Genomic DNA, 13,639 nt, shown 5'->3' with positions numbered 1-13,639 from the left:
TACTGATGCCAGACTGTATTGAAGCCAAACCGCTCATCCCATATACAAGGGTAATAGTCATCATGGCATCTAAATGAAACTGAAAAAAATGGCACGGAAACAGACAAAGGTATTTGTGAACTGCAACAACATATTTCTTTTAGAGATTATGTCTGATAAAGTATCCAAATTGTATTGTCGAAGAAATACGTCAGCTGAATCCAAATAGTAAATTGTCTTTGCCAAAGTATACCAAAAGTTTTGACGAGCCACTACGTAAGCACTCAGGAATACTACAGAGCGTAGCATTTGCTGTCCAGACCAATACAAATGGGCTAGCAGCTTCTTGCGTCGAACCTCAACGTGAGAAACCTAGCTTCTAGAAACACGATGGAGCCCCCATTTCCGGCTAAAAGACGTAGCGTTGACCTTGCGATGTTCCAAAATAACGAGCGGTTTCTGCCTCTATGTGTAGTGATGAACCACGTGCTCAGACAAAACCAATATTTATAAAAAAGAGGGTAGAGCCAATACGGTTGTAAGAAGCCTCTAAGAAATATTGCCTCGTAGGAACAAACTTGAGGAAGGTTCCTGGGCATTTTTTAAGTGTACACAATATTTTCCACGCAATCAAAAGTAGCATATTCTTATCGGCCATGTCAACAAATTAGCTCCAGAGTAAAGAACCATCTTGTACATACACATCGAAGCAGAGCAATAGTTCGTGAATCTGCTCTCTCTCTCTCTGTCTCTCTCTGTGGCGTCGATTATATATTTCACTTCGCAAATAAAGCGACGTTCTTGCCGTAATAACGTCGCCCACTACTAGTCTTCGCACAAATGTCTATTCTAACAATGTATGATGTATTGACTAATCCCTTTGTTGGACCTACTGCTCTAGAGAAAGTGATATGCACCGATTCTGGCGTAACACTCTGGGAGTCTAGGCTCCCTCAACATGTCAACTGCGTTTGGTACTAATGCATTTGATTTGTTACCGTTCTCAGATAGCTTGTTTGTCGATGTCAACATTCCCAGTACATATTACAAGTTAAGCACGCTCCTTCAAGTAATGCAGATTTACAACTATATTGATGACGATGATAACGATGTGACCGGGTGTTTAAGCATTATAGGCACTTATAGAAACACTCAGCTCAATCTCACCGATCTCGCTCCTGTATTTTATTGATCACAATACGCGCCTTTCACGGCTAGCAATTTAGCATATTCCACCCCAGCGACCAACGTTTATTAATATCCTGCGTTTTTGTGTCCACTTCGATTAGATTAATACAACCGAGAAGATTTTTGATGAGAAAAACAAACCTACTTCAAAGTAGTCCCGTGGATGGCGCTTAATATTGGAATCTGCGTAATGTCTGCAATGGAAAATCATATTGGCTCTTTTTACGTGAGGACATTGTCCACGAGACCACGAGATCACAATACGTATTTTAGATGAAAAGACAGTTAACATATTGGAGTACACTATCTCTCCTCAGATAAGCCATAAGTGGTCTCACGCCATGCGTTGGCATGTTCCTGGCTTCTTTAGTGGTTATGTTGTTACTCTACCGGGACATCGCCCCCATTTGCTGCTTTATCAGCGGAAGCTACACACCACGGACTGCGGTCTTGTCTTTGCTAATACGGCTAGAGCAGGCACTAAAGACTATGTACAGAACAGCCGACAGAATCACACCCGTTGGTGATGTTGTGGAACATAATGCGTACGGTTTTACATCGCCAGAACGGAAATGAAGACACACATCTCTTGCGGATTTAATCTAAGCACAAATAACAACACTATCATCGTCCATCGGTAGCGCAGCTAGAGAACATGATAGTCACTTTCAATCCATATAAAGGAGGAGGCCTCGATGACACATAATGTATGTACTGCCGTACATATTAAGAAAAAGAACTATTGTCAGTTAAGAAAAAGGAAATGAACAGGAACAGGTGTTGGAAAACATAGTTGAGCAATAATAGATAGAATATAAACCCGTAAAAGAAATTATTTCGTTTCAAAAGTTTAAATTTGAAATGTTGTATAGGTAAAAACTGAGGAAATAAATTATGAAATAGTTCACAAATAGTACAAAGATTAAAGAAAACCTTAGGTCTCATTTAATTTTTTTCATCATATGGCTAATTCACTCCGCGTTTCCTAACGAAAAGCAAATACATGAAAACTATTGATTTGAATATCATTACTAAATTACACCTGTAAGACTCGTTAAAAGTGAATTATCCGGGAAGGGAACCTTTTCTGTTAATGTCGCTAATTCACTCAGTATTTTCTAGCAAAAGGCATATACATGGACGCGTACTATCAGTAAGATCACAATAACACAGCCAAGTCAATTGGGCGCTTGGCCGACAAAGTTAGAATGCCTTATCTACGATAAACTTTTTAAAAATCAACTTCGATGCTCAGTTGAAAGATCTTTAAGTTTTGTCGTTTCGAACTGAAACAAAAGAAAATGTCATAACCTTATACTACAAAAAAAACCAAAAAAAAAACCAAAAAAAAACCACAAAAAACCCCACAACTATATTAAGAACACATTCTGACATAGCCAGTTAAAGGCGATGTATTGACAAATACGATACACCTAAGGCACAATTATGCAGCAATAAATCACGAGTTTTATAAGACCATCCAACCATAAAAATGATATTTACAGGTTTGACATATCTACATTTTATAAACAATAATTGTATTGCTACCCCTACAAATTTGGAATGGAATTAGTCCATGCGCTATCGTCACATTCAAGTCTCTTACGTCTGGTTGTTGTTGTTGTTGCAGGGTTCAACGCCACTTTTTCAGCACAAAATAGAGGGATCAAATTGCTGATTGAGTATGGAACTGAAGTGAGAAAGCATTATATTGTCTGTGTATGACAGATATACATTTGAGTGTTTAAGACATGAGAGCATACAATTTAACATTAGTATAAAATTTTACCTTTACATTGCTTCGTTCATATTGGAGGGACACGCGTCAATGAATCTGAAAGTACTGAGCTTCCTAGTCTTTTTCTAGGAATGATAGCTATGGGGTGGAACTTATGACTACACAGGACACATTCATCCCAAAACTTAACAATTGTTGACGGTTACTATACCAGTATTTCAATCAGTAAACATTACATTCATGTTGTGATTTAAATAACTGTACGTTTTAATTTACTAAACCTGTTGCTCTGGTTTTCTTCTCTTACAGGTTAAGACGCAGGGTTGCAACAATGGTACCTTCGCCAGGAAAATTAATCCAAAGGGTAACACAAATCCATGTTCATGATAATGGCAGAAACGTTGGGGATAATATAAAGATTTTAATTTTACCGTCTGTACAATTCCAAAATAAAATTAATGATCTAAATGAATTAAAATCTAATTGCTCTTTAAAGTGATTAGAGAGTTCATCCAATAGCATGGTATCTGCATACCTAAAATTTTTTGCCACATGTTGCGGTTTTAATTTCAGGACATCTAAAATATTTGAATATTTAAAATTGTATGTATTATGTTTAAAATATGTCAAATTATCCATACGTTTGGAAGCACTATTGTTCAGCATTGCAAAAGGACGCTATAATCATGGTGGAGAAGATGAAATTGGATACAGTAAAGGTATGTAGAATTATCAGTACTGAAGTTCCATCAGACGAGGAGAACAATTTTTTCTCTAAACTTTGTTAATTAGATATGTAGTATGGCTAACAAGGACTGGTGCCACAGCTTTAGTCAGTTTGAGAGGGACTTAATCCCCAATTTGTGGTTGTTCTTTTTATACAGAATTTAAAAATCATACATTGATACCTTTTGTTCTATGTTCATATAAGGTTATAGCTATCTACGTGGATACATATGTTTTATTGGTTTATGTCTGTATGTAACGTTTAACATAACTTTGTCAATGCTAACGTAGTCAGAGGTAAAAAAAACCTATGAATCGATACTTTAATATCAGGTTAATTTGCATGCAACACAGTAGTCAAAAACTTTTTTCTGGCACAAGCCCATATCAAGGTGATAGCTATTAATGATTCCAGTAGGAATCTCATTAGTTGTGTGACCTTTAAAGCAGAACGCCAATCATTTTAGCAAATCAGTATAGTCTGTAGAAATATACTCTTCTCAAAAGTTACATAAAAAAGTATGCACACGCCTGACACGATAACAGACTCAACAAATAGCTAAAGTAAGTGATAGATGAACAGTATCGTGGCTACTTAAAATATTTCCTAAGCAAGACCATGAGTATAGAGTTTGCAGAAAATTAAGGCTACATGGCACTCTCTTGAGCTACTACTGGTAAAGGTTCTGATTGCTAGATTTATAATATCTATATTCCAATTATTTTCAGAACTTCGAAACTTACTAGCGTTTAGTTCGATGAAATAATGTTCAAGTAAACAACAGTACCGCAAAAGATTACTAATACTTTGATTTCTACCATTATTACTGTGATAGCAAAGGATTTATCTTCAAAATCAGAGATTCCATTTGTGATGTTGGATATATTCCTTATCTCTATTATCGGATTTAACGTTATGCAAAGATGACTACTATATTGTTCATTCAAACGTCACAATCAGTAAATCTCACTTTCCATATTAATTATGTAAAATATGTTTTTGTGCAATGACATAAACCATTCGCATTCATGACCTTGCATACTGAACGGTACATCTGAATTTATTTGCATTTGTTTACTTCCTGGCAGACTGAAATTTAACTCTTCAAAGATGAAATTTAAATCTCTTAAAATAATATTCGCAAAGGTGCACCTGCTGATATATGTAATTTCGGTCCACATTAATCTTAACCTGTCATGCACGAAAGCTTATTGCTTTATAATATACTTGTTCGGAAAATATTTGTTACTGTGTTGCTATGGCTTGGAGCTAAATTTAGAGATCTCATATCCAATTACACATCATCGATCCTGCAGAGGTAAATCCATGCAATATTGCGATGTAAGATATTATAAAGCAAACCTGACTTAAATTTTTGTAAATGAGCAGTCTCTTGTGTTACTGCTCGATATCCAGATTCACAGTCTGTATGGTTCCATAATGGAAAAATAGGTTAATAACCTGTTTATAGTGATAGTCTTTGCTTTCCCACTACCCAACCCCACCACACCCCGATTGTCCAAACAAGATTCATCAGCTCATATCTGAGACAGCAAAAGATACAAAGAACAGAGAGCATCAAAGACCTGTAGTGAATTCGATCAACTAACATAATTGCGACCACGTGGCACATGAGGGTGGAATTTTATGTAAAATCAAACATATTGATTCTTGTGAGAATGCTGTTTTTCCACGTACTTTCAAAAGTAAACTTCAGACTTGTGTTTCAAAAGAAAATATTTTTCATTCTTTTTAAAATTGTGAACCTTTAAAATATTTCACTGAAACAAAGTAACAGTAAAGACAATACATATATTTATCTGCATAGTCAGTCATTCTACTCTAATGCTAAATATACTTTTCTAGCATCCTTCATGAAAAATTATCATACATTTTGAAAGGTAAAACCAACTCAACACAAGAAATAGAAACACAATGTAGAATAGTCAGCATATCCTCTGTTCATATATACAAAGGAATTTCGTTTTGAACGTTAAGCACACCCAGTAATCACTGTATTGGGTATAAGTATCCGTATGTGATTTGTGCTACACCAATCACCGCGGGGCATTTCAGCAAGCTTGAGATCGCACTATCGACGTTGTGCGTGCGTTACAGTTGGCCTAATGTCCGATGGTTTTTTGGGGGGGGGGGCATCCACGCGCATAACACGTTTCTCCTTTTGGAGGACAGTGATGCAACCTGTGGCATTGCTGAATATTCCACATGTGCATACGACACTGACTCAAATCAATCAAGACATTAAATTTGTTAAAGACTTTGCAATATTCTTACCCGAACAATAACTCTCACTCATCTTTGTCATCTCCATTAAATCTGGAGTGTAGGATCGCACAATCGTCTCTGAGAACAACTCTCGGTGGAGATGACGATATTATTGGGAATTCACAAAACCAACATTTCTTACGAGAAGTACCTGGCAGTTGCAAAAGCGGAGCTTATAAAAGTGTAGCCTCTTTTAGACACATATTGTTTCGCATCTCCCCGTTGATGGACGGAGTGAATGAGTCTCGATTACTCAATTTACGCCCATATCTCCTGATACATCTTTGTTTTACCCATGTAGATCAGGGTTGGTACAAGGTAGATCTCTACGGGAAGACCTTGACAATTCATCTGTAAATTAGAGATCAACCTGATCGAACATTAGGGCAGTTGTAAGTAGACACTTGATACCCGTTGGTGTTGTAAACGTGGGAAAACACGTTTATATAACATGTTACGGATACGGCTTTGGCATATTTTTCCGCGGAATTTTCATAGGTGGCATTAATGTTATCCAAGTCTGCGGTGATGAACATGCATACAATTGGGGCAAGATTTTAATTCTCTGCAGCTATTACAGCATTGAGACCTGCTGCGGATCGCGCTGTTGCAAAAGCGGTTGTATTAGGGTCATCGACACAGCATCCAGGATGACTCTAAAAATGGCTGTGGGAGGCCGTATAGTGTCTTAAAGACAAATAAAATAAGAAAAGAGCTCTCGACTAAGCGTGACGACTCGCAAATTACCCACATGTAGAGGTTGTTGACTACCCGATATGACTAGCAACGGTCTTCGCCGCTGCCAACCACTAAACAGCGTTCATTGACCAATTCTGAATTACAGCGATTAAGTCATTAGAACAGTTTCGAAGTGAGTTTATGCAGGATGAACTCGGAGCCAAAAGCAAGTTGGAAACCGGCATCATTATTTTGGATTTGATAACAGTACATGGGACTCATTGGGTCGCATACATGGCGACCAATCAACATATGATGCATCTTGATTCGAATGGGGAGGCAGAGATTTTCGTCAACGGTTTTATTCAACTCTGCCGTTCCATGCTCGGATGGACAGTCCAACATGAAGAGATTTTGTTGCTGAATCACTGCGTGTACTCGAGCATTCACCAACATAAGACGCGCTCTTGTTTCTTTTTCCTTATGGCTTGATACTGTACAAAATGCCTGTTAACATTTACGGACGGCTAAGTTGAGGATTTAACCAGGATTACAACCCTAACGTATATGAATGAGTTTTCAAGCCGGATTTTATTGACGTTGGTCCAGGCGAGCTTGTGATTGTCAAAGACCAAACTAGAAATCGCGAGAAACCTGGCTGAAATCGTCGGAAACAACGGAATCAATCACTTCAGCGTGTCGGTTGTGTTTATCAAAATCTCAGCCGACGGTACTAACTCTGCTATCTTGTGTAGTAGATGCATGGGATTTAAAGGAATATTAGCAAGAGAAGGATCGGAAACATATTATGATTTAGGACATGGTCGACGTCTTTTCGTTACTTCAGGAGATAATTTTGATCACATAATCGTAAAAGCTTAAATGTATAAAAGACTGGATCGTGCTTACTTGTTATAAACCGTTATAGAAGTGTGTAGGGTATATTGACAATAGCAATAAGTAATTCTCTGCATTGCATATTCATATCAATTATTACTTGAAAGCCCTTGACATCGATGTCTACACCTCGGAAGAGCTTGCTCTAGACAGGTCCAGCTGGCGACATGCTCTAATCACTGGTCTAAAAGCCGGCGACGACAAGCTACGCTTGCTAGCTGATGAAAAGAGATCGCAGAAGAAGCTTCAACTCCAAAATACACCAGACTCAACCTTCAAGTGTAGCAAGTGCGGCAAGGACTGCCATTCCCGTTTTGGGCTACATAGCCACAGCAGACGCTGCAGAACCACCAACCGGGACATATCTCATGGGCGCACTTCCTTCGTCTCTCGAGATTAATGGATGCCAGCGACGACGATTACAGAAGATAGTACAAAAGAAATTACATACATACGGTATCGTTATATTAGTCGCCGAAGATGAGATTCAGTTCCATGGAGCAATCATACGGATTTCTGCTCCTCCCCTTTTGGCAATACACTTAGTGGTGACGTTAATGAAATGTGTTAACCGCGTGTATGAATGGCTAAATTTTAATGAAATAATTACTGATGCCAGATTGTATTGAAGCCAAACCGCTCATCCCATCTACAAGGGTAATAGTCATCATGGCATCTAAATGAAACTGAAAAAAAAATGGCACGGAAACAGACAAAGGTATTTGTGAACTGCAACAACATATTTCTTTTAGAGATTATGTCTGATAAAGTATCCAAATTGTATTGTCGAAGAAATACGTCAGCTGAATCCAAATAGTAAATTGTCTTTGCCAAAGTATACCAAAAGTTTTGACGAGCCACTACGTAAGCACTCAGGAATACTACAGAGCGTAGCATTTGCTGTCCAGACCAATACAAATGGGCTAGCAGCTTCTTGCGTCGAACCTCAACGTGAGAAACCTAGCTTCTAGAAACACGATGGAGCCCCCATTTCCGGCTAAAAGACGTAGCGTTGACCTTGCGATGTTCCAAAATAACGAGCGGTTTCTGCCTCTATGTGTAGTGATGAACCACGTGCTCAGACAAAACCAATATTTATAAAAAAGAGGGTAGAGCCAATACGGTTGTAAGAAGCCTCTAAGAAATATTGCCTCGTAGGAACAAACTTGAGGAAGGTTCCTGGGCATTTTTTAAGTGTACACAATATTTTCCACGCAATCAAAAGTAGCATATTCTTATCGGCCATGTCAACAAATTAGCTCCAGAGTAAAGAACCATCTTGTACATACACATCGAAGCAGAGCAATAGTTCGTGAATCTGCTCTCTCTCTCTCTGTCTCTCTCTGTGCCGTCGATTATATATTTCACTTCGCAAATAAAGCGACGTTCTTGCCGTAATAACGTCGCCCACTACTAGTCTTCGCACAAATGTCTATTCTAACAATGTATGATGTGTTGACTAATCCCTTTGTTGGACCTACTGCTCTAGAGAAAGTGATATGCACCGATTCTGGCGTAACACTCTGGGAGTCTAGGCTCCCTCAACATGTCAACTGCGTTTGGTACTAATGTATTTGATTTGTTACCGTTCTCAGATAGCTTGTTTGTCGATGTCAACATTCCCAGTACATATTACAAGTTAAGCACGCTCCTTCAAGTAATGCAGATTTACAACTATATTGATGACGATGATAACGATGTGACCGGGTGTTTAAGCATTATAGGCACTTATAGAAACACTCAGCTCAATCTCACCGATCTCGCTCCTGTATTTTATTGATCACAATACGCGCCTTTCACGGCTAGCAATTTAGCATATTCCACCCCAGCGACCAACGTTTATTAATATCCTGCGTTTTTGTGTCCACTTCGATTAGATTAATACAACCGAGAAGATTTTTGATGAGAAAAACAAACCTACTTCAAAGTAGTCCCGTGGATGGCGCTTAATATTGGAATCTGCGTAATGTCTGCAATGGAAAATCATATTGGCTCTTATTACGTGAGGACATTGTCCACGAGACCACGAGATCACAATACGTAATTTAGATGAAAAGACAGTTAACATATTGGAGTACACTATCTCTCCTCAGATAAGCCATAAGTGGTCTCACGCCATGCGTTGGCATGTTCCTGGCTTCTTTAGTGGTTATGTTGTTACTCTACCGGGACATCGCCCCCATTTGCTGCTTTATCAGCGGAAGCTACACACCACGGACTGCGGTCTTGTCTTTGCTAATACGGCTAGAGCAGGCACTAAAGACTATGTACAGAACAGCCGACAGAATCACACCCGTTGGTGATGTTGTGGAACATAATGCGTACGGTTTTACATCGCCAGAACGGAAATGAAGACACACATCTCTTGCGGATTTAATCTAAGCACAAATAACAAAACTATCATCGTCCATCGGTAGCGCAGCTAGAGAACATGATAGTCACTTTCAATCCATATAAAGGAGGAGGCCTCGATGACACATAATGTATGTACTGCCGTACATATTAAGAAAAAGAACTATTGTCAGTTAAGAAAAAGGAAATGAACAGGAACAGGTGTTGGAAAACATAGTTGAGCAATAATAGATAGAATATAAACCCGTAAAAGAAATTATTTCGTTTCAAAAGTTTAAATTTGAAATGTTGTATAGGTAAAAACTGAGGAAATAAATTATGAAATAGTTCACAAATAGTACAAAGATTAAAGAAAACCTTAGGTCTCATTTAATTTTTTTCATCATATGGCTAATTCACTCCGCGTTTCCTAACGAAAAGCAAATACATGAAAACTATTGATTTGAATATCATTACTAAATTACACCTGTAAGACTCGTTAAAAGTGAATTATCGGGGAAGGGAACCTTTTCTGTTAATGTCGCTAATTCACTCAGTATTTTCTAGCAAAAGGCATATACATGGACGCGTACTATCAGTAAGCTCACAATAACACAGCCAAGTCAATTGGGCGCTTGGCCGACAAAGTTAGAATGCCTTATCTACGATAAACTTTTTAAAAATCAACTTCGATGCTCAGTTGAAAGATCTTTAAGTTTTGTCGTTTCGAACTGAAACAAAAGAAAATGTCATAACCTTATACTACAAAAAAAACCAAAAAAAAAAACCAAAAAAAACCACAAAAAACCCCACAACTATATTAAGAACACATTCTGACATAGCCAGTTAAAGGCGATGTATTGACAAATACGATACACCTAAGGCACAATTATGCAGCAATAAATCACGAGTTTTATAAGACCATCCAACCATAAAAATGATATTTACAGGTTTGACATATCTACATTTTATAAACAATAATTGTATTGCTACCCCTACAAATTTGGAATGGAATTAGTCCATGCGCTATCGTCACATTCAAGTCTCTTACGTCTGGTTGTTGTTGTTGTTGCAGGGTTCAACGCCACTTTTTCAGCACAAAATAGAGGGATCAAATTGCTGATTGAGTATGGAACTGAAGTGAGAAAGCATTATATTGTCTGTGTATGACAGATATACATTTGAGTGTTTAAGACATGAGAGCATACAATTTAACATTAGTATAAAATTTTACCTTTACATTGCTTCGTTCATATTGGAGGGACACGCGTCAATGAATCTGAAAGTACTGAGCTTCCTAGTCTTTTTCTAGGAATGATAGCTATGGGGTGGAACTTATGACTACACAGGACACATTCATCCCAAAACTTAACAATTGTTGACGGTTACTATACCAGTATTTCAATCAGTAAACATTACATTCATGTTGTGATTTAAATAACTGTACGTTTTAATTTACTAAACCTGTTGCTCTGGTTTTCTTCTCTTACAGGTTAAGACGCAGGGTTGCAACAATGGTACCTTCGCCAGGAAAATTAATCCAAAGGGTAACACAAATCCATGTTCATGATAATGGCAGAAACGTTGGGGATAATATAAAGATTTTAATTTTACCGTCTGTACAATTCCAAAATAAAATTAATGATCTAAATGAATTAAAATCTAATTGCTCTTTAAAGTGATTAGAGAGTTCATCCAATAGTATGGTATCTGCATACCTAAAATTTTTTGCCACATGTTGCGGTTTTAATTTCAGGACATCTAAAATATTTGAATATTTAAAATTGTATGTATTATGTTTAAAATATGTCAAATTATCCATACGTTTGGAAGCACTATTGTTCAGCATTGCAAAAGGACGCTATAATCATGGTGGAGAAGATGAAATTGGATACAGTAAAGGTATGTAGAATTATCAGTACTGAAGTTCCATCAGACGAGGAGAACAATTTTTTCTCTAAACTTTGTTAATTAGATATGTAGTATGGCTAACAAGGACTGGTGCCACAGCTTTAGTCAGTTTGAGAGGGACTTAATCCCCAATTTGTGGTTGTTCTTTTTATACAGAATTTAAAAATCATACATTGATACCTTTTGTTCTATGTTCATATAAGGTTATAGCTATCTACGTGGATACATATGTTTTATTGGTTTATGTCTGTATGTAACGTTTAACATAACTTTGTCAATGCTAACGTAGTCAGAGGTAAAAAAAACCTATGAATCGATACTTTAATATCAGGTTAATTTGCATGCAACACAGTAGTCAAAAACTTTTTTCTGGCACAAGCCCATATCAAGGTGATAGCTATTAATGATTCCAGTAGGAATCTCATTAGTTGTGTGACCTTTAAAGCAGAACGCCAATCATTTTAGCAAATCAGTATAGTCTGTAGAAATATACTCTTCTCAAAAGTTACATAAAAAAGTATGCACACGCCTGACACGATAACAGACTCAACAAATAGCTAAAGTAAGTGATAGATGAACAGTATCGTGGCTACTTAAAATATTTCCTAAGCAAGACCATGAGTATAGAGTTTGCAGAAAATTAAGGCTACATGGCACTCTCTTGAGCTACTACTGGTAAAGGTTCTGATTGCTAGATTTATAATATCTATATTCCAATTATTTTCAGAACTTCGAAACTTATTAGCGTTTAGTTCGATGAAATAATGTTCAAGTAAACAACAGTACCGCAAAAGATTACTAATACTTTGATTTCTACCATTATTACTGTGATAGCAAAGGATTTATCTTCAAAATCAGAGATTCCATTTGTGATGTTGGATATATTCCTTATCTCTATTATCGGATTTAACGTTATGCAAAGATGACTACTATATTGTTCATTCAAACGTCACAATCAGTAAATCTCACTTTCCATATTAATTATGTAAAATATGTTTTTGTGCAATGACATAAACCATTCGCATTCATGACCTTGCATACTGAACGGTACATCTGAATTTATTTGCATTTGTTTACTTCCTGGCAGACTGAAATTTAACTCTTCAAAGATGAAATTTAAATCTCTTAAAATAATATTCGCAAAGGTGCACCTGCTGATATATGTAATTTCGGTCCACATTAATCTTAACCTGTCATGCACGAAAGCTTATTGCTTTATAATATACTTGTTCGGAAAATATTTGTTACTGTGTTGCTATGGCTTGGAGCTAAATTTAGAGATCTCATATCCAATTACACATCATCGATCCTGCAGAGGTAAATCCATGAAATATTGCGATGTAAGATATTATAAAGCAAACCTGACTTAAATTTTTGTAAATGAGCAGTCTCTTGTGTTACTGCTCGATATCCAGATTCACAGTCTGTATGGTTACATAATGGAAAAATAGGTTAATAATCTGTTAATAGTGATAGTCTTTGCTTTCCCGCCACCCAACCCCACCACACCCCGATTGTCCAAACAAGATTCATCAGCACATATCTGAGACAGCAAAAGATACAAAGAACAGAGAGCATCAAAGACCTGTAGTGAATTCGATCAACTAACATAATTGCGACCACGTGGCACATGAGGGTGGAATTTTATGTAAAATCAAACATATTGATTCTTGTGAGAATGCTGTTTTTCCACGTACTTTCAAAAGTAAACTTCAGACTTGTGTTTCAAAAGAAAATATTTTTCATTCTTTTTAAAATTGTGAACCTTTAAAATATTTCACTGAAACAAAGTAACAGTAAAGATAATACATATATTTATCTGCATAGTCAGTCATTCTACTCTAATGCTAAATATACTTTTCTAGCATCCTTCATGAAAATTATCATACATTTTGAAAGGTAAA

This window comes from Sinohyriopsis cumingii, chromosome 5 (assembly GCF_028554795.1).
Source record: "Sinohyriopsis cumingii isolate HCF-2022 chromosome 5, ASM2855479v2, whole genome shotgun sequence".
In the NCBI taxonomy this organism is placed as follows: Eukaryota; Metazoa; Mollusca; class Bivalvia; order Unionida; family Unionidae; genus Sinohyriopsis; species Sinohyriopsis cumingii.
This window is presented reverse-complemented; position numbering follows the sequence as displayed.